Genomic DNA, 27,829 nt, shown 5'->3' with positions numbered 1-27,829 from the left:
AACGCTGTTTGTTTGTTTCAAATCTTTACAGCACATTCACTTTTTGTACGTTCTTAATCAGATCATATGTTTTTCCTCTAATGCCACTTCCAAGTAGCCTATAGAAAAGGCCCTCGTGCCAGATGGAATCAAAGGCTTTTTTGAAGTCAACGAAACATGCATATACCTTTCTTTTCTTAATTTTAAAGTCTAGAGGGTAAATATATGGTCCGTTGTGCGGCAATTTGGCAAGAAGCCAATTTGTCATTTATGCAGACTATTGTGGTCATCAAGAAAGTTGACAAGTCGTTTATTAATGATGTTGCTAAATATTTTTCTCACGTTACTGGAGACACATATTCCTCTGTAGTTATTTGGATCATATTTATTTCCGGATTTATGAATTGGGGTTATTAAACCCTTGTTCCAGATGTCTGGAAAAGCTCCAGTTGACAGAATAGTATTGAATAGTTTTAGTATAGCCAATCTGATTTTATGGTCTGAGTATTTGATCATTTTGTTGAGGATTCCATCAATACCACAAGCCTTTTTTCCTTTCAGGGACTGGATGACTTCTGTTAATTCTTGTTCTGTTACTGGGTAATCTAAAGGGTTTTGGTTGTTTTTTATCACCGCCTCCAGTTTTCCATCTCATGAATATCTTGTGCTGATCATCATTCTTTGTAATATTACTGTATAATTCACTAAAGTGATTAATCCAAATATTTCCATCTTGGATCGCCAATTCATCCTGCTGGGTTTTGTTTAGGTTGTTCCATTTCTCCCAGAACTGGTTGGATTCGAGGGATTCCTCAATTTCACAGAGCTGGTTCTTGCTGTGTTGTTCTTTCTTTGTTTTTAGGGTGTACTTGTATTGTTTCAGAGTGGCCTCATATTGACAGCATATGTTGTGGTTATCTGGGTCTCTATGCTTTTCATTTGATAATTTCCTTATAGTTTTCCTTAGGTTTTTGCATTCAGTGTCAAACCATTTGTTATTGTTCATTTGTTGAGATTTTGGTTTGGAGGCTTTCAAATTAGACAATAGAGCCAAATGATGAAAAATGTAATTGATTTTGTCCACAGCAGAATTGACACCAGAATTATTGTGGGGAAATGTTTCGGGTCCGTGTATGTTTTGGTCATTGGATTTTCCTTTCAGAAACGGGTATTAAAAAACAGAAAACGAGTGGTTATTTGATTTTCGTTTTAAAATACAAAAATGAAAATTGAAATGCAAGGCGTTTTTCTTTTTCATGGTCAAAAAGGGATGAGCGAAATTTAAAAAATTATTCGATTTTCATTTTCTATTTCATATAACAAAAAATAAAATCACTAGAAAACAGAAACAGAAAAAGGCCTGTTTTTTCATATTCTGAGACCGGATGTTGTCATTAACAGGACGGTGCTGTGTAGAAGAAACAGTAGACTAGTAGACTGCGGTCAATCCAGCCGTGAGTCCGATCTCCGTGGTCAAATCAGCCGCACTTAAATTTAGAGTGTACAAGTATTCTCAGCATTATGGTAAATGCGGAGAAACAGCGTATTTACTTCTGGTTTTCAAAATAAAGGTATTTAGAGCCGTAAGCTATAATTAAAATATGTTACATTAAAGTGTTGTGTGCCCCTGATGAATAAAAAAACACTTCATATCAAGTATCTTTACTGCACCAGTGTGGAGAAATACCAAAATAAAAGTCCATATTTGTATCTCCAAGTGGTATTTTCATATATTTGAGCTACTGTAAAAACACTGCTCAATAATTCCTGGCTATGGATGATATATTTGACTTCTACACATCTAAGACTACAAGTATACTTAATATCAAGCATTTTTACTGTACCAATGTGGAGAAATTGTAGAATAAAAGTCCCATATTTATACTTCCAGATTCCATATTTTCTTATATTTTTGAGCTACTGTAAAAACATATTGCTCAATATTTCCAGGCTATGGGTGAAGCATTTTCATTATACTTCAATAATGATGCAGTAATCGTGACAAAATTTCACACAAATGTTAAATAACATCTTGATAATATAAACACTAAACACTAAACACAAAATCCTACACAATTCTAATTTGTTTACTTTTCACACAAAATGCAATGCCAGTCCACATTCTTCTTATTTTGCAGCTCTGCTGTGTCCATTTGTAGGTAAAAGGGAAAAATAATTAGTTTTAACTTCAAAACACCATTGTACCTACTGTCTCTTCCTCACATATTATTTTTTTATATTATTCAGTGTGACAGCTGTTGCAGGTGGTTCCACATACAGTTTACATTTTTACAGTAGCTCAAATATAAGAAAATATGGAATCTGGAAATATAAATATGGGACTTTTATTCTTCAATTTCTCCACATTGGTACAGTAAAAATGCTTGATATTAAGTATACTTGTAGTCTTAGATGTGTAGAAGTCAAATATACCATCCATAGCCAGGAATTATTGAGCAAAGTGTTTTTACAGTAGCTCAAATATATGAAAATATGCCACATGGAGGTACAAATATGGACTTTTATTGTTGAATTTCCTCAAATTGGTACAGTAAAAATGCTTGATATTAAGTATGTTTGTAGTCTCATATGTGTAAAAGTCAAATATACCATCAGTAGCCAGGAAACACTGAGCAATATGTTTTTACAGAACCTCAAATATGGTCAAATATGCAATCTCTGGAGGCATAAATATGAGACTTTTATTTTGGCATTTCTCCACACTGGTGCAGTAAAGATACTTGATATAAAGTGTTTTTTTATTCATCAGGGGCGCATGAAACACTTTAATGTAACATATTTTAATTATAGCTTACTGTTCTAAATACCTTTATTTTGAAAACCGGAAGTAAATACGCTGTTTCTCCGCATTTACCATAATGCTGAGAATACTTGTACACTCTAAATTTAAGTGCGGCTGATTTGACCACGGAGATCGGACTCACGGCTGGATTGACCGCAGTCTACTAGTCTACTGTTTCTTCTACACAGCACCGTCCTGTTAATGACAACATCCGGTCTCAGAATATGAAACAACAGGCCTTTTTTCCGTTTCTGTTTTCTAGTGATTTTATTTTTTGTTATATGAAATAGAAAATGAAAATCGAATATTTTTTTTAATTTCGCTCATCCCCTTTTGACCATGAAAAAGAAAAACGCCTTGCATTTCAATTTTAATTTTTGTATTTTAAAACGAAAATCAAATAACCACTCGTTTTCTGTTTTTTAATACCCGTTTCTGAAAGGAAAATCCAATGACCAAAACATACACGGACCGTTTCGGTTAGAAATAAATGAGTTAAATCATATATGTTTTGATTTTCCAGTGCCTTCTGGTACGCCCCCATGCTGTCAGGGGTCCATCTGTATGAGTATGTGCTGTTAAACAGTTCACAGGCACTAGGGGCTCCTGAGTTAGACCGGGCCCTTTTCAGATAGATTGTGATTTTGCTTTGGTCTGAGAGAGGTGTGAGGGGGCTGACTGTGAAAGCTCTGAGAGACATTGGATCTAGATCTGTAATGAAATAATCTACTGTACTACTGCCAAGCAGCTGTAAGTGTAGCGACCCAGAGAGTCCCCTCGTAGCCTGCCGTTGACTATGTACAGACCCAGTGTATGGCAGAGCTGTAAAAGCTACATACCGCTTGTATTAGTAAGCTTGTCAAAGCTCTTTCTAGTAGGACATTCAGGGGGCTGGAGGAGACAGGCTTCAGGAGAGATACATGAAACACTGGATGCACATGTTATGACGGAGGGAGTTTTAACCTCACCGCCACAGGATTTATGATTTTGTCCACTTCAAAAGGTCCAATAAGGGCAGGTCTCGAGAAGACAGCCACACCTTCTGACCAGGAGTGTAATCTGGGGCAGGGAGTCGGTGGCAGTCCGCCAGGCGTTGGTTTCTAGCCGCAGTCGTAGCAGGGCTGGCCGAGCCTCAGTCCAAGTCCGGCGGCAGCAGCGCAGTCCTGTACTGACGGGACCGCCACTTCCTCTTCCTGAGAGGGGAACAAAGGAGGTTGAAAACCATAGGCCGTCATGAACGGGGACATACCTGTGGCAGCGCAGGTGAGGGAGTTATGTGAATATTCAATCCAAGGAAAGTTATGTGCACCAGGAGACCGGATGCCGGGTGGCGTCGCAGCGCAGGGCTGCCTCCAATTGCTGGTTCGCCCGTTCTGTCTGGGCATTGGATTGTGGGTGATATCCTGAGGTGAGACTGACTGAAGCGCCCAAGGCCTGGCAGAAGGCTCGCCAAACCTGGGAGGCGAATTGTGGACCACAGTCTGAAACAATGTTCTGATTCCATGTAGGCTGAACACATTTATTTACCGCGGGCACAGACAGAACAGGCGTCTACAAACGCTCTTGTGTCTCTCGTCATGGATGGACACCAAAACTTCCACCGTAGGAAATCCAGTGTTCGCTGGTAACCGGGATGGCAAGAGATCTTAGAGGTGTGAGCCCACTGGAGGACCTGGGACCTGGTAGAGTCTGGAACAGAAAGCCGGTTAGGGGGGCCGTTACCTGGGTCAGGTTGTGAACGTTGTGCCTGCTTCACCAGAGCCTCTATTGGCCAATTTACTGCTGCCACCACATGAGAAGCTTGGAGGATGGTCTCTGGTTCAGTCTCCAGCGTCTCGGGGTCAGCTTGGCATGAAAGGGCATCTGGCTTGGCATTGCGGGACCCAGGTCGGTAGGTGAGGGTGAAAACAAAACAATCCAGGAATAACGCCCACCGGGCCTGGCGGGAGTTGAGCCTTTTGGCTGAGCGGAAGTACGCCAGGTTTTTATGGTCTGTCCACACGATGAACGGGAGGGCAGCGCCCTCCAGCCAATGCCTCCACTCCTGAAGGGCTACCACCACCGCCAGCAGCTCACGATTCCCAACAGCGTAGTTCCTTTCTGCAGGGGACAGGCGTCTGGAGAGAAGGCACAGGGGTGCAGCTTCTGGTCCTTGGGGGATCGCTGGGAGAGTACTACCCCAATGCCAGTGTCCGAGGCATCCACCTCCACCACGGACTGGAGGGGTCCAGATGATGCAGCACCGGGGCAGAAGTAAACAGCTCTTTCAGGGCTAGAAAAGCTGTTTCTGCTTCAGGGGGCCAGGTGAACGGTGCTCTCACCGAGGTCAGGTCAGGGGGGCTGCTACTTTGCTAAAATTTCTAATAAAGCGGCAGTAAAAATGAGCAAACCCCAGGAGGCACTGCAACTGTTTGAGAGGTATAGGACCTCCAGCCTGGGGGGCTCTCTGGCTGGGTATCAGAGGCCAGTGTTGTGTTGGCTGTGGGGTGGGCTGTGGGTTGTGATGTTGGTGAAGCGGTGGATTTGGTGGCCTGGTTGTCCTCTGACAGCCGGGGGTGGAAGCATGGTGGAGCTCTCGATGGTCTTGAAGGTCGAGGAGGTCCTGGCGGTCTGCGTGGGGTCTGCGTTGTGTGGTTACCCCTTGGAGTGGTAGTAAGGCTCCTTCCAAGACCAACATTCTTCAGGGTCCTAGCAAGGGTGGGGACTGCATTTCTGTGTAGGTGTATGTTATCATACAGGCAGTCCAGGTGGAAAGTTGGGTGGTGGGCCAAGAACACGTTGGGTTTGAGGGCACAGTCCCTGAAGAGGCTGATATTCACTCTGTGAATGGTGTGTGGGTGGAAGTCTCTCCTGTGCAGCAGTGTGGATATGATTATCTTGCTGGTAGGGAAATTGGTGGAAGCTTGCTCAAAGACTCTCCTCAGAGAGTCTGCCAGTCTGTCCTGTTGGGACCTTAAGTCGTTGGTGCCTGTGTGGATGAAGATGTGGCAAGGTGAGCCTAGCTCAGGCACTGTTAACTCTCTCTCTCCCCTCTCTATACTCCTTACTTTTGTTCACTACTTCACTGTATGTCCTCACATTTTACCTCTATGTCAAATCTGTCTCATGTCATTGTAATGATGGTACTATATTTGTCTATACTGTATTTACATGGTGTATGCACACATGCACGCATACGCACACGCACACGCACACGCACACACACACACACACACACACACACATACACATATCAGCCATGCTCACAGACCCAATCTTCACAGAATCCCACCTACATTAACATAACACAGACACTCAACTTAATAACATGGAATGTGCCCGGCCCGAGAAGATAGGAATCTTAAACCATCTAATCAAACTACAGGCAAATATATGTTTACTACAAGAGACCCATCTATATAACTCTTAATCGCATATGCTCAAATCTCAACAATTTAATCAAGTTTTCTCAGCCATTTACAACAGTAGGACAAAGAGGTGTCTGTATTTTAGTAAATAAAAGAACCCCTTTAATCCACCATTCCACGATAACTGATCCAGAAGGACGATACATCATAATTACTGCATCTATCTACAACAAAAAATTTACATTTGCCAACATATATGGTCCCAATTCTGACAATCCATCCTTCTTCAACACATTTTTCTCTACATTACAAGAATCTACAGATATCATAATCGGAGGCAATTTCAACACAGTAATTAACCCCACAATCGACCGATCTAGCACCGCAGGCAATTTACGATCCTGGCACTCTACTGAACTAATAAAACAATACATGACAGATTTTGGTCTTGGCGACAGTTGGAGAGCAGCCCATCATCAAGAGTATACATTTATTTTTCTCCAGAACACCAATCATTCTCTCGTTTAGACTTCTTTCTGGTCAGTAATACATTTCTAAGCAAAGTATCCAAGACCATCATACATCCAATGATAATTAGTGACCATGCTCCTGTATCCCTCTCCATAAAAATTTAATCAGCTGCAAAATACTCTCCACGCTGGCGCTTTAACACCTCATTACTCAAAGACTCTGATTTCACTGCTTTTATACAGAGAGAGTGGGCATCCTTTTTGGAATTGAACGACTATGGGAAACCGGTAAGGCAGTAGTTAGAGGACAAATAATATCATACTCAACAAACAGGAAAAGAAAGGAACAAAAAATTAAAGAACTTACAGATATCTATTCAAACAACCACAACGAACAAATAAAAAAGGAGCTACATGACACCAAATTTCAGTTAGATTAAATTATTGCAAAAAAACCCAATTTATGATACAACTCAAATACGACAACTTTGAAAATAGTAATAAACCAAGCAAATATTGAGAAAGCAATAATTTAAACTATAAAAAACTCAACAGGTGAAACTACACAAAACCCACAAGAAATAAATAACATCTTTCAAACTTTTTACACTAACCTATATTCTTCAAATACAGACCCCGACCCATTAGAGATACAACCATTCTTTAATAACCTGGACCTATCCAAACAAGATGCAGAAACACTTGACAGATCATTAACTTCAGATGAACTGAACAAAGCCCTACTCGAGATGCCCAGTAATAAATCACCCCGGACCCAACGGCTTTCCCCCGAATTCTATAAACACCCATCACACCGACAGACAATTGGTTCAAATCTATTGACTCTATCATTACTACTGGAAAAATAAAAAAGCAAAAATTAAACTATCTACTTTACAAAAAAGCTAATCCCAAGGCAGATGCACCAAACTTTTACTTTTACTGTCTCGCAAATCAAACACAACATATTGCAAAATGGATCAACCAAACCAACCATAATACCTCATGGTCAGATCTAGAACAGCACTATTTCCCAAACATCTTACTCTCAGATCTACCATCCCTAAATACAACCATCAAATGACATCCCTGCTTCAAAAACACAGTAATCTCCACAACTCTGACAGCCTGACGGAAAGTCATCAAGATCTTCAATTCCAATCCAGCACCATGTAAATACACGCCAATATGGCACAACCCTGATTTTCAACTCCACAACAATCCTCTTCACTATCACACATGGGCACAAAAAGGTATCACACATCTCCGCCATCTTTTCAACAATAATCAGTTTATAGATTTCAAGGACCTCATACAGAACCACGGGATTAATAGACCAATTTTTTAATTACTCACAACTTAAATCCATACTCAAATCAAAAATGAACCTTCTGAAATAATTGACAACATAATTCTATTTACAAATTTAAATAAACTAACCTCCAAACTATACAGACTAATATTAGCTTCAGATGATTCAATAACACTCCCAATAGCCCACTAGAACGCTAATTTGAACATTGCTCCCTCATCAGACTTTTGGATACATATAAATAAAAATATATTTGCCATGACATCCAATACAAATCTTCAGTTAATGCAATACAAAACCATCCACCGAACACATGTCACACAATATAAAATGCACAAAATGGGACTAGTAACCACAGACATTTGCTCACAATGCACAACAGGAACAAAAGATAATTACTTTCACACACTCTGGGCTTGTCAACTGGTTCACTCTTTTTGGAACTCTATCACCAAAAACCTCTACACCATACTGGACTGCAGAATCCCTTCATCCCCACAGCTCTGCTTACTAGGAGACACTTCAATAATTACCATACCAAACAAATACAAGAACAGCCTGCTTATCTCTCTAACTGTCGCTAAGAAAACAATTCTCCTAAATTGGAAATCAAAAAACTCAATAAACATCAATCACTGGATCAATCTTCTCTTGGAACACATCTCTATGGAAAAAATCACTGCTTACAATAACAACAAAATAACATCTTTCCCAGAAAGATGGTCCCCATTCCTCTCCTCGATGGGCCTGTACCTGCACCAGTGCTGACACCTCAAAACACATCGGGTTTTTTTATTGTTTTTTTTTTCTTTTTTTCCTCTTGGTTTCTTATTTCCCTTAATTAAAATATTCTCTCTTCCTGTTTTTCTTTTGCTCTTCCTTTATTATTATCACTATTTTTATTAATTCTATATTTTCACTATTTTCATTATTACTATGACTGTGATAATAATAATTATTATTGTGCTAATTTTGTTGACCATGTTTATTAATATTATTAATATGAATATACTTAAGACTGAATATTATGAGTATGATTATGATTGTTGTTATTTTTGTTGCTATTATTGTTATTATTACCATATCATCATCATAACTGTATTTATCATATCAGCATCACAAATATAGTTTCTTAATTGATTGATCTATTCTATCATCATCATAACTATAGTTTCTTATTTATCTATTTACTTATTTATTTATTTTTTCCTAACAATAATCACAGGCCCTACCTCTTCCCCTCTCTTTCAAAAAAAAAAAAAAAAAACTCCTCAACGGGCAGACCCCTCCAAAGGGTCTGGAAGTTGCCCACACCAGGAAGTGGCACAGGAGGTCGGATTTGCAACGGGCCAGCAGCTACCTTCTGGTTCGGCTGCAACCCAAGGTACAATCAAAGGAAGAGAAATAAGGAAAAGAAAAAATAAATAAATAAAAAGGGGGGGTCCTTTCACTGCCGTCTTGCCTGTCTCCCGCTGGGGCTCCCGACTGGGCCACTTGGGACAGGGTGGGGAGACCCCTTGCTTACCTCCATGATGCCCCGGTCTGGCCTCAACCCTCATTGCAATATATTATTTTAGCTGTGTGCTTAGGGTTATTGTCTTGTTGGAAGGTGAACCTTCGGCCCAGTCTGAGGTCCTGAGCACTCTGGAAGAGGTTTTCTTCCAGGATATCTCTGTACTTGGCCGCATTCATCTTTCCTTCAATTGCAACCAGTCGTCCTGTCCCTGCAGCTGAAAAACATCCCCATAGCCTGATGCTGCCACCACCATGTTTCACTGTTGGGATTGTATTGGGCAGGTGATGAGCAGTGCCTGGTTTTCTCCACACATACCGCTTAGAATTAACGCCAAAAAGTTCAATCTTGGTCTCATCAGACCAGAGAATCTTATTTCTCATAGTCTGGGAGTCCTTCATGTGTTTTTTGGCAAACTCTATGCGGGCTTTCATATGTCTTGCACTGAGGAGAGGCTTCCGTCGGGCCACTCTGCCATAAAGCCCCGACTGGTGCAGGGCTGCAGTGATAGTTGACTTTGTGGAACTTTCTCCCATCTCCCTACTGCATCTCTGGAGCTCAGCCACAGTGATCTTTGGGTTCCTCTTTAATTCAATTCAATTTTATTTGTATAGCGCCAATTCATAACAGAAGTTATCTCAGGACACTTTTCAAATAGAGCAGGTCTAGACCGAACTCTTTAACATTAATTACAGAGACCCAACAGTACCACCATGAGCAAGCACTTGGCGACAAGGGCAAGGAAAAACTGCCTGTTAAAAGGCAGAAACCTAGGACAGATCCTCCGGCTCTAGGTGGGTGGTCGTCTGTCTCGACCAGTTGGGGTGAGAGAGAGAGAGAGAGAGAGAGAGAGAGAGAGAGAGAGAGAGAGAGAGAGAGAGAGAGAGAGAGAGAGAGAGAGAGAGAGAGCGACAGACAGACAGACAGGTGCACAGCAACAACAGTATTGGCAATGGCAGTCAAGCAGGACCATGGCAGGAGGCTCCACCAGGATCCATGAGAACCTGCGAGACGAGAAAGCACAAGAACTCCGGGGAAGAAGTGGAGTTAGTAACATGCATTAAAGGGACATGAATGAGTGCAGAAAGAGAGAGGAAGAGAGTAGCTCAGTGCACCATGGGAAATCCCCCGATAGTCTAGGCCTATAGCAGCATAACTAAGGGATGGTTCAGGACTCACCTGATCCAGCCCTAACTATAAGCTTTATCAAAGAGGAATGTCTTAAGCCTACTCTTGAAAGTGGTGAGGGTGTCTGCCTCCCGAACCACAACTGGAAGCTGGTTCCACAGGAGAGGAGCTTGGTAACTGAAGGCTCTGGCTCCTGTTCTACTTTTTAGAGACTATAGGAACCACAAGTAGCCCAGCATTCAGAGAACGTAGTGTTCTAGTGGGGTAATAGGGTACTATGAGCTCTTTAAGATATGAAGGGGCCTGACCATGAAGAGCTTTATAGGTGAGGAGGAGTATTTTAAATTCAATTCTACATTTTATAGGGAGCCAATGCAGAGTAGCTAGTACAGGAGAGATGTGATCTCTTTTTCTAGTTCCTGTCAGTACTCGTGCTGCAGCGTTCTGAATTAATTGGAGCGTTTTAATGGACTTATTGGGGCAACCTGATAATAAAGAGTTGCAGTAATCCAGCCTTGAAGTAACAAATGCATGGATTAGTTTTTCTGCATCTGTCTGTGATAGTATGTGTCTAATTTTTCTAATATTACGTAAATGAAAGAAGGCAGTCCTAGAGGTCTGCTTTATGTGGGAGTTAAATGACAAATCCTGATCAAAGATAACTCCAAGATTCCTGACAGTGGTGCTAGAGGCCAAGTTAATGCCATCTAGAGTGACTATATCTTTAGACAATGAGTCTCTAAGGTTTTCGGGGCCAAGAACAAGAATTTCGGTTTTTTCTGAGTTTAACATCAGAAAATTGCAGGTCATCCAGGATTTTATGTCCTTAAGACATGTTTGTAATTTAGATAATTGATTAATTTCATTGGGTTTGATTGATAGATATAACTGCGTATCATCTGCATAACAGTGAAAGTTAATGGAGTGATTCCTAATAATGTTGCCTAAAGGGAGCATATATAAAGTAAATAGTATTGGTCCAAGTACAGAACCTTGTGGAACTCCATGACTAACTTTAGTATTTATGGAGGATTCATCGTTAACATGTACAAACTGAGTACGATCTGATAAGTATGACTTAAACCAGGTTAGGGCAGTTCCTTTAATGCCAATTTGATGCTCAAGTCTCTGTAAAAGAATATCATGGTCAATGGTGTCAAATGCAGCACTAAGATCTAATAATACAAGTACAGAGACAAGTCCATTGTCAGAAGCAGTCAGAAGGTCATTATTAACTTTAACCAGAGCTGTCTCTGTGCTATGATGAACTCTAAATCCTGACTGAAAATCCTCAAATAAACTATTGTTATGTAGAAAGTCACACAACTCTTTGGCGACTACTTTCTCCAGAATCTTAGAGAGGAACGGGAGGTTAGAAATCGGTCTATAGTTGGCTAAAACCCCTGGGTCAAGAGTAGACTTTTTAAGAAGGGGTTTAATTACAGCTACTTTAAAGGACTGTGGTACATATCCTGATAATAAAGAAAGATTAATCATATCCAGTAAAGAAGTGCCAATTAAGGGAACAACTTCTTTAAGCAGCCTAGTTGGGATCGGGTCTAACAGACAGGTTGATGGCTTCGATGAAGAAATGATTGAAGTTAACTGATGAAGATCGATAGCAGAAAAACAGTCTAAATATACATCTAAGTTTACATTGACAGAAGTCCCTGAACTTGGAGAGCCACTGATAACTGTTGATGGCAGTTGGTGATTAATTTTTTCTCTAATAGTAATAATTTTATTATAGAAGAAGCTCATGAAGTCATTGCTACTTAAGTTTATGGGGATATGTGGCTCGATAGAGCTGTGACTCTCTGTCAGCCTGGCTACAGTGCTGAAGAGGAACCTAGGGTTGTTCTTATTTTCTTCTATTAGTGCTGAGTACCTTTACCTCTCTCACCAAGGCTCTTCTCCCACGATTGCTCAGTTTGGCTGGACGGCCAGGTCTAGGAAGAGTTCTGGTCGTCCCAAACTTCTTCAATTTAAGGATTATGGAGGCCACTGTGCTCTTAGGAACCTTGAGTGCTGCAGAAATTCTTTTGTAACCTTGGCCAGATCTGTGCCTTGCCACAATTCTGTCTCTGAACTCCTTGGGCAGTTCCTTTGACCTCATGATTCTCATTTGCTCTGACATGCACTGTGAGCTGTAAGGTCTTATATAGACAGGTGTGTGCCTTTCCTAATCAAGTCCAATCAGTTTAATTAAACACAGCTAGACTCCAATGAAGGAGCAGGACCATCTCAAGGAGGATCAGAAGAAATGGACAGCATGTGAGTTAAATATGAGTGTCACAGCAAAGGGTCTGAATACTTATGACCATGTGATATTTCAGTTTTTCTTTTTTAATAAATTTGCAAAAATTTCTACATTTCTGTTTTTTTCTGTCAAGATGGGGTGCTGAGTGTACATTAATGAGAAATAAAATGAACTTTTTTGATTTTAGCAAATGGCTGCAATGAAACAAAGAGTGAAAATTTTAAAGGGGTCTGAATACTTTCCGTACCCACTGTATATATGTATATATGTATATCTGTTATACCATATGATCTTATATTATGTTATTATATATTATATTGTGCTACATTACATCATGCTATAATCTCGTATTGCTCTGTATTACATTATCATATCTCACATTATCTCGTCACACTATATTAGGTTAAATCATATTGCATTTTATATTATAATGTCCTGTATTGCCCTATATTATCTTATCTTATCTCACATTATCTTGTCACATTATATTAGGTTAAATTATATTGCAATATACTATGTTAATGTATGCCATATCGTATTGCAGATTATTATTATAATTTTTTTTTTCTCTTTTTCTTTCCTCCTCCTTCTCTTCTCATATTTATACTTTTTTACTTTATTTACTTGTTTATTTTATTGTATCATCTACCTATGCTATATTATGTCTGCCTCTCATCCACATGCACACACGTATGCACGCACGCACATGCACACACACACACACACACACACACACACACACCTATACCACCTATATACATATCATTGTAACTTTACGTTGTATTTTTCTGTTGTTATCTGTACTGTATGTCCGCTGTCTGTATTTGTAGTCCACGTGGTGTGATGTATTTGTCCCTCATGTCACCTTGTCTGTCACTTAATTTCACCAATAAAAAAAATAAAATGTATATGTAATTAGTTACACTACTAGTAACTGGGGAAAGCAGTATTATTACTGTAATATTATTACTAATAACTGCTCAACACTGTCACAAGCTGGCAGCTGATAACAAAGGAGATGTTGAGTGCATAGAAGAGAGGCAGAAATAACAGAGGTAGAAAAGAAAAGCTGACACGATTGTCATTTGAGAGAGAGGAAAATAACTGTCATACACTCACACTTAGAAATCTTCCCCTCATCAGATTGTGTCTGGGTTTTCTGAGCTCTTAAACAAAATTAGTTTTCTGCCTTGGGAGTGATAGTGTCACTGCTGGGGCTCATCCTGCTTGATCACATGATGAAGCCGAAATTGGAAGGTTGATGAGGTTTAATTTGGTCAACAGGCTTTCAGACAATCATCTTTTATCAAGGTCCAATAAAATGTGGTTACAGTGAGGAGGCTGCCTTCAAATTATGCAAGTGTAGGGCATCTTGATGGTTTTAACAGGACAAATGATTTCATAATACAGAGAACATACACAAATCATGTTTTGTTTGAATGTTTTAATTGAAACAAAAGCTACTTTTATGACTATGATAGGCCTACATTTAAACAACTTAACAGATTACGTTTGTTTGTCTAGTAAGATACTGGAAAGTCATTACATCCTGTTTTCAGGTCAGTGTTGTCTCGGAGCCATGGTAATATTAGGCATTATAGATCAGCAATAGCTCAGTGTGTAGGGACTTGGCTGGGGAACTGGAAGGTTGCTGGTTCAAGCCCCACAGATCACAGTATGGAATATGGACTGGTAAAAAAAAGGCAATAAAAATACTTATAATCATGGACAACTTTTATTGTTTTCATTTTGCCAAGTTGTAATCTGATATACACCGATCAGCCATAACATTGTGACCACCTGGGCACCCTGACTGGTCTGTGGCTGTGAAGCCCCATACACAGCAAATTGTGATGCACTGTGTGTTCTGACACATCAGAAACAGCATTCACTGACCATGCCATCAAATTTATGAAATAAGAAAAGTTTATTGCACATAATGAACAAATGTGAACCAATGTGGTATACTGAGGGATGAGGGGAAGAGGTTGAGGGATGAACGGTTGAGGAATGAGGGGAAAAAGGGATGAGGGATGAGGGAGGAAAATTGAAGAATGAAGGTTTGTTGGCAAATGGATGAATGGATGGAAGGGTTCGGTGCAATGGTAAGGGGGAACTGACTTGTGAGACTCTGAGTGGGGGAGCTGTCTGTGTGCTTAAGTATTTGTACTCTCTTTTGCACTACATTGCCCTATGCTGCTGTGTCAGTGTTGAATTTCTCCTAAGGGGGATCAATAAAGGAACATCTTATCTTATGTTTTGAGCGGAAATGAGATGAGTTCAAGGTGTGGTTGTTCCCGAACCTAGTTATAAAACTTAATTTAGTACAGCAGAGGCTGATGGGAAAATGTTGACCTGATGGTGCTGCTAGGAAAAGCTATAAGCTCACCAAAGTTATAGGGCAACACCACTAGAAGGGCTAATGAACTGTGGACACTAATGTTTGATTTGCATCTGTCCATATTTGTACCATGGTACAGTGGTACATACATACATACAAACATGGCATGTACCCCAGTACACATGCTTACCGAGTTTCATACATATCAGTGAAACGTGGTGCCGGTGCTGCTTTTTTGAAATACTGTAGGGGGCGCTACAAACACGAATTTCTAAATTTTAAAGAGCACCACCTTGTGGTGATGGCCTGAAATTGTGCACGATGCCTAAGGAAGACATGGGGAAGTATGGACCCAAGCTTGGTGTCAATCGGCCATACCAATGTGGAGAAATGGTCCACTTCCTGTTTTGACGAAAAATCTACAGGAAGTCCTAACTTTATAGCGTGCTTATTTTTTGAAATATCAAAATTCTTCAAATTCCTTTTTTGCCAGGACAGTCCCCAGATCTTACATGAAAAATTTAGTGCGGATCGGACAAAGCGTATAGGAGGAACATGAAAAAGTACATTTTGGACATTTTGCGCTCTAACGAAAAGAAATTTGAGGCGCAAGTGGGCGTGGCCTATATGGGGAGATTCAGCTCCTTTCACCGAATACGAGGATATAAGGTTTTTGAATGTGCGACAAACTATGCAGAAGTTATTAGCCTAAACTAGTGGCCAACCTGAAAGCGACGCAATTTTTTTCACCACGACCGACATGTGTGCCGCATTTCATGAGTTTTCGAGCATGGGAAAGCCTCCAAATATGCTTTTGTTTAGGAGGAAAAATAATTCCTTCAATGACAATAGGGCCTTTGCACGGTTAGTACTCGGGCCCCAAGCCCTCATCGCCGGAAGCTGAGTGAGACCGCTCTACATTGTCACACGTTTCAGACACTGTGCCAGAGACACTTCACTGCGAAAGTAAATATTTGATTAATTTGCGATCACCAATGTGCCTCGATTGCAGTGATCGAATTTGAAGTCAATCCGATAAAATCTGTAGGAGGATTTAGTTAAAATTGAAGCCCTGAAATGCCGGAAATGGCGTCACAGTTTGACAATCGATTTAACCTGGCCAAACTGGAAGGCACGCCACGGACACGCCGTTCAATGTACAGTAACAAATAGCACAACTTTTAATCAGCAATATTTTTTAACTGTGCCGACCAATTTTGAAGTTGATCCGATAAAGTCCCTAGGAGGAGTTTGTTCAAATACAAGGCGAAAAATTCATCAAAAATGACCACGGAATTCAAAATGACCAACTTCCTGTTGGATTTGGGTTATGGGTCCAAGACGCTGTTTTGCTTGTCCCATCATGATAGACATGCGTACCAATTTTCGTACATGTCAGTCGTACAGTCAGACAAGTGATGTTTGAAGCCGAATGGACAATGTACATTCAAGTTATAGCAAATTTGTGTGTTCTGGTGGTACAGAAGTAAGTTTCGTTGAGATCGGACCATGTACATGGAAGTTATAAAGTTATATGGTGCTCACTGGATTTTACGCGTGTGCCGATTTTTATGCATATCGGTGAAAGGGGCATACAGTTTATGGGCCCCTGAGGAGCCATTTTGCCATGTTTATAGTGGACCCCTAGAAAATAAGATTTTTTTCGCCATGACTGCGTTTTATGAGTTTTCAAGCATGTTGCGGCCTCCAAATATGCATTCGTTTGGAAGGAATGATAATTCCTACAGATACAATAGGGCCTTCGCACGGTCAGTGCAATGGGAGTCAAGCAGGACCATGGCAGGAGGCACCACCAGGATCCATGAGAACCCGCGAGATGAGAAAGCACAAGAACTCCGGGATAGAAGTGAATTAGTAACATGCATTAATGGGACATGAATGTGTGCAGAAAGAGAGGGAGAGGATGAGAGGAGCTCAGTGCATCATGGGAAATCCCCCAATAGTCTAGGCCTATAGCAGCATAACTAAGGGATAGTTCAGGGCTCGCCTGAGCCAGCCCTAACTATAAGCTTTATCAAAGAGGAATGTCTTAAGCCTACTCTTAAATGTGGAGAGGGTGTCTGCTGTTATGTCGTTATAGTGCTTTTTATTCAGAGAGACGCCAGCTCCTCTACTTTTTACTCCCTTACTAGTATTTGTTTACAGGGCTGTCTGCCCGGTCCAATGTAGCGGTGACGGCCAATGCGGTGTCTATGGTTACACACGCAAGTGTGATGATGTAATTTGTTAAAAATCACATAATTTGCCCTGTGAATCAGGGGAGACTGGTGGAGCTGCCTTGTTAATACCTTGACGTTTATATACAGTATCTCAACTAATGTCACTCACTCAGTGCTTTACCTTGCCGTTATACAGCCTTTCTGACAGGAAAGCTAAATTAAATCCCTCTTTCCTTTTTCCTCTCCAAAACCTTGCTTTACTTTACTTATAACTTATAACAACAAAATGTTACTCACAGACAATATATGTATGTAATAAATACTTACATTTAATTAGTTTTTCTTGTTGTGGATTCTTATTCTTATTCTTGTCTCGCCAGACTTAGCGCGCCAGCTACCTACACGTAACTTCCGGGACACTGAGCCTACTGTGCTGTGTCAGTCAAAAACTGATTAGCCAATGGGGACGCTCTGCTGATAAAGCCCGCCCACCCGAGAGGTTTGTGCCAAAACTGCAAACAAAAAATCAGGGAGCACAAACGAGAGAGAGCAGCAGAGAGACCGCAAAGAAGTTTTATTTTTGAAATTAATTTTATGTTCTCTCAAATTCCTATTTTTGTTTGTTTCTTTTGGCACAAATCTAATCCCATAGGTGACTCCCTGGAATTGGTCATCGCCGCTGCTACCGCAGTCGGAAAAGTCTCCTCTGGACAGCCTGGACTGAGCTTGTCCCTGCCATTGTGAAGTGCATCTGGGAAGCCTGAAACCACCCATCGCCGCTACCACAGAGTTGAAAGCCCTTGTAGCTAGCATTCTGGCTACGCAGTTAAAAACAACCTGCACCTCTTCCACGCCGCTGCCGGCACCACCACTATGTTGAGTTACTCCGTCAACCAGCTGATGAATCTCAACAGTTTCTTCACTCCACCGTGCACTGCAGTAATTAAACAACTAGGACTTCTCCGCCGTCCGCGCTACATTCATAGAAGTTCCTGCAGAAACTTTGTCTACTCACAGACAAGTCATACCATCCTGGCTCTCTGGTCAGCAACGCGAACTGTCGCTCCACGCACACGTCATCAGAGTGCAGTCTCCATGGCAACACCTCTCAGTGAGCTGAATGGGAAACGTGGAGTGGACTCCAGTCTGCTACGGCCAGTGCAAAGACTTGTTGCATCAAGTAGCAAAACTGAACTCTTAAAAGAACAGTCTATTACAAACAAATCCTGCCTCATTCATGACCATATCCTGGATAAATATCTGGATTATATGTGCATTACAGAGACCTGGCACCAACCAAATACTTTTTCCTCTTTAAATGAGAGCTGTCCCCAAGGATATAGCTACCTCCAGAAAGCTCGCAGCACAGGATGTGGTGGCAGCCTGTCAGTCATCCATCGCAGTGATCTGGAGCTATCTCTGCAACCATTACCTGAACTGTCTTCATTTGAATGCCTTGCATTTAAATGTAAGTCCCCTTCTCCTGTGCTGTTCCTCCTCATCTACCGACCACCAAAACCAAACCCATCATTTATCACTGAGATGTCAAATCTTCTCACAACTTTCTGCACATCCTCTGCCGATGTTATAATTTTAGGTGACATGAACATCCACGTTGACACCCCCTCCTGCCGTTTTGCAGCTGAATTTCTTCAACTACTGGACTGCTTTAATTTAAAACAACTTGTTGATGTCCCCACACACACAAGGGGGCATACCTTGGACCTGGTCATTACAAACTCTCACCAACCTGCAGGTGTATGACCTAGGTGTGTCTGATCACAAGGCCATTTCTATGGATTTGCCATCCCCATCCAGCCTCTCCAAGCCTAAGCGGAATATCTCTTTCAGAAACCTAAAAAACATAAACCCAGAACTCTTGGCAGCAGACTTTCAGCATCTTTCCACACACTTTTCATCAGCCAACGAAGCAGTGGACTACTAGGGCGGCTGTGGCTCAGAGGCAGAGCGGGTCATTCCTTAATCAGAAGGTTGTGGGTTCAATCCCCGGCTCCTGGTGCCACATGTCGAAGTATCCTTGAGCAAGATACTGAACCCCAAATTGCTCCCGATGCCTGTATGTGAATGTGTATGAATGTTAGTTTCTGTTCGATGGACTTTGCCATCACTGAGTGAAAGGGTGAATGTGGCACGAAGTGTAAAAGCGCTTTGAGTGGCCAGAAGACTAGAAAGGCGCTATACAAGTACAGGTCCATTTACCATTTACAACAGCCATCTGAGCAGCCTCTTGGACCTTCATGCCCCTGTTAAAACAAGAACAGTCACCTTCACCCGCTCAGCTCCCTGGTTCACAGATGGGCTTCGTAAGATGAAGGCAGCAGGGCGGGTCCTTGAGCGGCGCTTCAAAGCCTCTGGCCTCAATTCAATTTCAATTCAATTCAATTAAATTTTATTTGTATAGCGCCAATTCATAACAGAAGTTATCTCAGGACACTTTTCAAATAGAGCAGGTCTAGACCGAACTCTTTAAAACATTAATTACAGAGACCCAACAGTACCACCATGAGCAAGCACTTGGCAGAAACCTAGGACAGATCCTCCGGCTCTAGGTGGGTGGTCGTCTGTCTCGACTCGCCTCACTGTCCACAAACAAATTTACTGGGAGCAACAACAAAAATATGCACAGTCCCTCAAAGAGGCAAGGTCACAGTTTTACTCCGATGCCATCAGAAACAGCCCAGGAAATTCCAAGCAGCTTTTTCTCCACTGTAAACCACCTTCTCAAACCACAATCCCCCCCACTTACTGCCACTACAGAGGAGCAGTGCAATAAATTCATGGATTTTTTCACATCAAAAATTGCACATATTCGCTCTGCCCTTTCTGGTCCTCCCACCCTAACTGTTCCCCCAACATATACCGTCTCCCAACCCCTAAACTGCTTTCCCGAGGTTTCATCAGAAGAGGTGCAGAACATCATCAGGAAGATGAAATCCACCACCTGTCCCCTGGACCCTCTCCCAACCTCCCTGGTAAAAACCCATATCACTGTCATAAATAATTCCCTCCAAACTGGTCACATTCCCCGTCTTAAAAAATGCCATAATCAGACCATTGCTCAAAAAACCCACTCTTGATCCGGAAGTCCTATCCAACTACATGCCCATCTCAAATCTCCCCTTCATATCAAAAGTACTTGAGAAAGCAGTTGCCACCCACCTTCAGGACCACCTCAAACATGATAACCTCTTTGAAAAATTCCAGTCAGGTTTCCGCTCTGCCCACAGCACAGAGACTGCCCTTGTCAGAGTCACAAACAACCTCATATCATCCGATGCTGGCTCTCCCTCCCTCCTCATCCTCCTGGACCTTTCTGCTGCATTTGATACTGTCGACCATGGCATTTTTTTAAACCGGCTCCACCTCACCACTGGACTCAATGACACTGCCCTCAGTTGGTTCAAATCATACCTCACAACTTCCTTCAACTCAACAGCTCCAAAACTGAAGCCATCCTGGTTGGCACCCCGCACTAGACCAAATCATCATCCATAACCAGCATCACCTTTTCTGGCTCCAACATCCTCCTCTCATTAATAGTCACAAATCTTGGTGCAAAAATGGACTCCCAACTCACTTTTGAAGCCCATATAAATCACCTATGCAAGACCTCCTTCTACCACCTCCGTAACATTTCCACACTCTGTCCCATTCTCTCCCTCTCAGATGCCGAAAAGCTGGTTCATGCCTTTGTCTCCTCCAGACTGGACTACTGTAACGCACTTCTCATTGGGATTCCTGGCAAGAGTCTGCAGAGGCTTCAGTACATCCAAAACTCTGCAGCTAGGATCCTGATGAGAGTGCGGAAACATGAGCACATTACCCCCATTCTCCACTCACTCCACTGACTTCCCGTCTCCACAAGGCTTGAGTACAAGGTTTCTCTCCTCACACATCAATGCATCCATGGACATGCCCCCCCCTACCTCAAAGAACTTATCAACCCACAAAACAAAACATGCTCTCTCCGCTCCACTCACTCAAACCTCCTCCACATACCCAGAACCAGACTCAGGACCATGGGAGATAGGGCCTTTTGTGCTGCCGCCCCACGTCTGTGGAATGCCCTCCCTGACATCTTGAGGGCACCACAATCCACTGACTGTTTTAAAAAGGATCTTAAGACATTTCTTTTTAGCAAAGCTTTTGGTCCCTTTTAGATGTTTTTTTTTAAACTTTTTTATTTTTTATTCTTTTCTCCTTTTTTTTAAAATCTGCTTATCTTTTTTTGTTTCTAACCTGTTGCACTTTGAGATCTTTTGATGAAAAGGGCATTATAAATGAAATGTATTATTATTATTATTATTATTATTATTATTAAAATCTCCCATGACAGCAATTGTGTTACTTTGCAGATCCAACCAATCAAGTAATTTACTTAAATTGTTTCTGAATAAAGTCATGGGATAAGATGGTGGTCGATAAATAACTGCTATTAATATATTGTGTGTAGTGCAGTTGTAAACCAAACATTCTAAATTTACATTTGGTGTTTGGAGAACATTATATGTCAAATTGTCTGCACTGTAAATGCCAACACCACATTGTTGTTGGCCTTGTATTTCAATTAATTTTGGGTTGCTGCTACTGTAAGATAAACTTCTGGGATGGTTATGGAAAGTATAACCATCTATCTTTACAGTTTCAACAGAGGAACCTGCAGGCAGCCATGTTTCTGTAACAGCAATACAGTTAAGCTGCAAATGCTGTGTACACAATGCCAAATCCGATACATGATGACTTAAATTTTGGACATTCATGATAAACACATTAAAGGTTTGTGTACTGAATTTGTGCCTTGTCATATTTTTGACCAAGAAGGGAGGCATGTTTTTAATTGCATCCTTAATACTATCCTTACAATATATAGCTTTCTGCTCAAAATCTTGAACAATCAAACCTGATAAAGTCCTAGCCCGACTTAAAGCCACGTAAGCCTGCCCAGGTGCAAATATTGCTTTAAGGGACACAACAGCTTTGTCCACAGTAAGACCTTGTACCTTATGTATTGTTCAAGCCCATGCAAGTTTAACAGGAAATTGCCGACGCATTCCACCTTTATTTGTGATGCTTTCCTCCTCAGGTTCAATGCCTGTGGAACCCATGTCACCCACAACAGTATTTGCACAGCATTTCCTCCTCTGTGCGCCAACTTCAGGGTCATCAAATTTAACATAGACCATGCAAGGAAACGTACCAGTGTCTGGATAAACTATATCTGTTACAATGCCACACATACCGTTAACCAAACCATCATCAGCATCTATATTTTTAAGTAACATGACGCGGGCATCCTTCCTCAAAAGCAGCACCTCATCTAAACACGTATTATATGTCCTACTATGCTGTCCCTTCATCAGCTCAAGCTTGCCTGTTTTCTTGCTATTAACAAAATCTTGAGCAACTATTGTAACATACTCAGGACACATGTTAAATAGATGCTCCATATTGTGCTCATTTACCTGTTTATTTGTAGCAAAAATGTGTAAATCTGAGCAGACTTCACCAGTTACGCAATGTTTTAATATATTTATATAACCCTCTAATATTGGCACACCCTTTGGATGTATTCTAACCCTATTCAGCAACTCTGCAAACACAACATCTTTTTGACTAACTATAGTTTTTAATTCTACTATCATAAATAGGTTAGCCCACAAATCACAACCTATATTGTCTAGATACAGTGGTTTCCCTTAAACGGGAGGCAACTGATAAAAATCTCCTACTGCAATCACACTAACATTTCCAAACGGGGAAGAGTCACCAGATTGTTTTATCTGCCGTAATCTTCCATGGATGTAAGCCAAGAGCTTATGATCCACCATGGAGATTTCATCAATTATTAAGATCTGCAAACTACTGTATTTAGCACGTAAAGAATTAACCTTTTCCTCACCCAAAGGCGTGTAAGGTAGATGTACATCTTTACCAATGCTAAATGCACGGTGAATAGTAGCTGCATGTAAATTGTGTGCAGCTATCCCTGTTGGAGCTGTTAGCAAAACAGTAACATCATCCGGATGATGAGACACAGTCGACAACAGCCTCGTAGCCTCATACTGAACAGCCTTTATCAAATGGCTCTTACCTGTCCCTGCCCCACCTGTAACAAACACATGTAATGGGTCTGGCTTTTTCCCTATTACCTTATCTAAACACCACTCTCTAACCTGATAAAAAATACACATCTGTGTCTCATTTAGAGATCTAAGTAACGCCAGACCGTCACTTCTGCACAGAATGTTATTTCTCTTCTCTAAATGGGCAACTTGCTCCCTACTAACAGCTAAATCTGGTATATTTTCTATGTGCTCATCCACTGTTTGTTTTTCATTTCTAAACAAGTCTATGCACTCTAATTGTTCTAATTCTTGCTCTGGGCAAAGCTGGCACCAGGCATCTTCAACAACACCATCACTATCAATATCATTTTGGATATTATCCAACACATTAGCATCAATCTCAAATTTGCCTCTATTCAAATCAACTACCCTCTTCACTAATTGTAATGGTCCATCACCTAACCTGACATGAGCATGACTGTAAAACTGCTCATAAGTCTCAAAACCTTCAGGTTTGAGCTGAGCATCTTCACAGTACGGCATTAACAACTGCAAAATACTCTGATACAACAGTTCCGGGTTTTTTGTTTCAGAAAAGCACACATAACGAACCACTGCAGGCTGCGTACGTGTTCTTTTCAAAATGAAACCACAATTATTGGTTAACTGAATTCTATTAACAGAGGTTTCATTTTTATACAGAATTTGATACTCCGAAGCAAATGTTTCCAAACACATTTCATTAAAAGTACCATCTCTTGGCCTATTCTTGTACCTATCAACATAAGTAGTCATCCACGTATCTTCAGTTGTAAGATCATGTGATAATGCCTTTTGTTTTAACACACTTAAAGGCAGACTCATTTTAACAACGTTGTCCCCTACAGGCACAAATTGGACTATTCTGGAACATTCTTTCAGATGCATACCTCTTAATCTATACACTGCACACACATCTCTGTTGTGTAAATACACACTACCTACATTTTTCAGGGCATCTTTAGCATTAACATTACCTTCCTTTGCTGCCTCCCTCTATGCATTTCCTAACAACAATCTCATCTCTCTTTCTGTTTTAGAAATATAGGAAATAATATAAACTACACACGCATAGGCATCAACAACATACTGGATATCAATATTAGCATTCCAGCACTTTAATAGTGGTTTGCTATACTGATTTATCCAGACTTCATTAGCCTGCCTTTTCAACACAACCGTCTTTCTACCAATGCGATTATATGCCATTTCAAAAAGTGTTTGATTTACACGCGTATGTCTAAACAATTGTTCTACAGTGTCAAAGCTAGCGTTGTCATCTTGCAAGAGCCGTCTTAATGTCAGAAAGAATTTTCATTGCAACCTCTTTTTTAATTTTGTCAGATTTTTCCCCACCCTGATTTTTACATGTACATTGTTTAATGTTCTTTGATTTATCTATCTTACACTTACACACTTCCTCATTTTCTTCATTATCAATATGAGATATAAATGTCCTAGCTGATGCCGGCCTAGGAAAATTAAAATAACATACAGTGTTTTTCTTTTTACAAGATTTTGAATGTCGCTTTGAATGATGTTGCACAGATTTAACAATGTCCAATAGCGTTTCATCTTCTGACGGTAATTTACAAGTTACATATTTATCAATGAACTCAACCACTTCTTCATCTGTGTTTTTATCTATTACTGGGGCATCTTCAATCCAAAAGAGGCAATGGACATGTGGTGAACCACGTTGCTGGAATTCCACCCTGTAAAAGTAGTCCTTAATTTTGCCAATTGGATGAGATGGAGACATCAGTACCTCTTTCAGAAAACAATGCCAGCGAAAATCAAACATTCTTGCCGCAGTTACAGGATTGCAGCGCAACAAATCACACCTATCTGCCCACTCTAAATCTTCAGCGGTTTCTGTTCTACCTTCCTGTTTCAAAATACTAGAAAGAAGATTTTTCCACCACATATCAGCGGAGGAAAATGAACAAAACCACGTAGGGATGCCAAGTTGTTTAATTAGTTAACAAATCATTTACTTTTTGGGAAGTATGACCCCCTTTCCCTTTCCGTAAGGCTATCGATACATTTGACACAACCTGTTGAATCTCAGACATATACTGAGCAAAAAAGATATATTCAACATTTTGTGCAAACCTACCATCAGCGTGTAAATCCTATTGTTAAAGTAACGCAACAATGTCAAACGATGCTCCCTAAGTTGATGATAAGTATTGCACCCCTGCGGAAACAACACAGGGAAGCATTTGGCTTCATTTGTGTTATGTGACAACAGTCTCACAGGATTATTACCTTCGGCTGGTGCCAGATTCAAAACATTATCAAAATACTGATCCAGCGCTTCCTGACCAACATCAGCAGGCAATAGACATGTATCCTGGAACATACAATGCTGTTGTCTATCATGCAAAAGCTCATTTTCGCCTACATCTATAGATGCTTCACCACTTTCTACCTTACTATCACTGCCCTTTTCTAAAACGTCATTATCTTCTTCTCTACAAAGTTCATTTAGCCAGGCTTCATTAAACTCTACATCTTTATAATGAATATTTGAACATTTTAAATACTGCAGCGCTTGCCTTATGTGCATAGTGTCCACAAACTGATATTCATAATGACCCTTATAGGTTAGCTTACGCTTCAGTTTGACACACAACAAAGATCCCTCCATATTAGAACGCAGCAACAAATTGTCAGTCTGCACAACATTAGATGGAACACATGTTACTGGCCCATGACCTCCATTTTGCCCACCTTTAGGTAATGCCAACATCTTCATAAATGGAATATGTAAAGCAATCAGATGTTGTTTTAGACTATTCAAACAAGCCAATTCTGCTGCAATAGCATGCACACTCAAATTGTTCATTGAACATTCTGGTGGCATTACACCTTTATTAATCCTACGATGACACGTGTAACAAATCCACAACTGACCTTGAGCTGTACCCAACCACTGACACGGCCTCACACAGTCCTCACTACATTTGTGTAAATAATCTTCAGTTATACATTTATCTGCAAGTGAAGCTATTGCTTTTCTCTGATTATAATAATCTCTTTTGCGATTTAAAACCTGATGTCTAAACAATAATCTATGGCAGACACAACACACAAAATCTGGTCCTTCCTTAACTTTATCTAAAAAGTGCTCCATAACAAAATCAAACTGCTGTGCCTGTTCTTTCATTTGCTGCATTCTCAGTTTATTAAGTGCTGTGACATATTTCTTATGTTCAGGATTTCTATGATACTTACTGTTATTATATTTCTTAACTGCCTCCCTATGTGAACGATTTGTCTTGTACTTAGTTTTGCTAAATTTCTTAACTGCCTCCCTATGTGAACGATTTGTCTTGTACTTACTCTTGCTAAATCTTAACTGTCTGCCTATGTGAACAGTTTGTCTGATATTTATTTTTACTCAATTCCTTAAGTTTTTGTCTATACACAGTATTTTGCAAATATATCGTTTTGATCACACTTCCCTGATATTTAATTTTCCTACGGAATCTCTTTTTCATCTTTAGACACTTAGAAGAATAAGATTTAATAATCGGAGTAGCCTGTGCCTGAACATTTGACTTGTGTTCTGTAACATTATCTTCTACAACCACAACCTCTTCAACTATACAACTTCTTTTTTGACTATGTTTCTGCCTAAGCTGGTACCTCCCTAAAGAAGACATATCTACTTTACAGTAACTATAGCAAGTCTGCATGTTTGGCTGCTGAACACAAACAACAGTCTCATAATGATTACCATTGCAATTTTCTAAATAAATCCCCTGATTTGACAACAGCTTGTACTATATTCAAGCCAGCGACCATCACAGTAAGTGAATATACTTACTCCAAAAAAATCTGCTGCTGCTTGAATCTCTACTTCTGTGGCCCAACTACCGACATAGGCCATTTTTGACATTGTGAGATATTCCTCCATTGAAGAATACTCAGATCTTAAAATACCACCACTGGCTTTCAAATGCTTTACTACAGCAAGTCTAATAACTGCTTAAAGAAGTTGTTCCCTTAATTGGCACTTCTTTACTGGATATGATTAATCTTTCTTTATTATCAGGATATGTACCACAGTCCTTTAAAGTAGCTGTAATTAAACCCCTTCTTAAAAAGCCCACTCTTGACCCAGGGGTTTTAGCTAACTATAGACCAATCTCTAACCTCCCCTTCCTCTCTAAGATTCTGGAGAAGGTAGTCGCCAAAGAGTTGTGTGACTTTCTACACAACAATAGTTTATTTGAGGATTTTCAGTCAGGATTTAGAGTTCATCATAGCACAGAGACAGCTCTGGTTAAAGTTAATAATGACCTTCTGACTGCTTCTGACAATGGACTTGTCTCTGTACTTGTATTATTAGATCTTAGTGCT

At 40.6% G+C, this 27,829-nt stretch overlaps 2 protein-coding genes across 2 annotated transcripts in view; both read right to left on the bottom strand.

Annotated features, from left to right (window-relative positions):
* kbtbd13a (kelch repeat and BTB domain containing 13a) overlaps window positions 1-27,829 on the bottom strand; it is a 388,109-nt gene that overhangs the window by 39,108 nt on the left and 321,172 nt on the right. The gene's annotated exons all lie outside the window — the stretch shown is intronic.
* LOC127352013 (uncharacterized) overlaps window positions 1-27,829 on the bottom strand; it is a 38,821-nt gene that overhangs the window by 6,711 nt on the left and 4,281 nt on the right. The gene's annotated exons all lie outside the window — the stretch shown is intronic.

The sequence above is a fragment of the Dicentrarchus labrax genome, unplaced genomic scaffold (assembly GCF_905237075.1).
Source record: "Dicentrarchus labrax unplaced genomic scaffold, dlabrax2021, whole genome shotgun sequence".
Classification (NCBI taxonomy): domain Eukaryota; kingdom Metazoa; phylum Chordata; class Actinopteri; family Moronidae; genus Dicentrarchus; species Dicentrarchus labrax.
This window is presented reverse-complemented; position numbering and strand designations above follow the sequence as displayed.